This window comes from Penaeus monodon, chromosome 27 (genome assembly GCF_015228065.2).
Source record: "Penaeus monodon isolate SGIC_2016 chromosome 27, NSTDA_Pmon_1, whole genome shotgun sequence".
NCBI lineage: Eukaryota > Metazoa > Arthropoda > Malacostraca > Decapoda > Penaeidae > Penaeus > Penaeus monodon.
Window position 1 is genome coordinate 4,029,338 of NC_051412.1, and position 237 is coordinate 4,029,574.

The following is a 237-nucleotide window of genomic DNA, read 5'->3' on the forward strand; positions in this document are numbered from 1 at the left end:
TAGTGCATAAAGAGGGAAACATGAAAAAAAGAAGAAAAAAGGACGTAGACAACCTTTCTCGAAAAGAAGTTGATACAGATGTAATGATGAAACGAGAACAATTCAGGTCAGTTAAACTTAGACAGGAATCTCTTTATTTTTCTGTGTTCTATTTGATGTGTTATTCAATAGCTTGTTGGTTACCGTTGCTACGTAACAAAGCTCCTTATTTTGATGTCGCTTGTATGTAAATTGCTT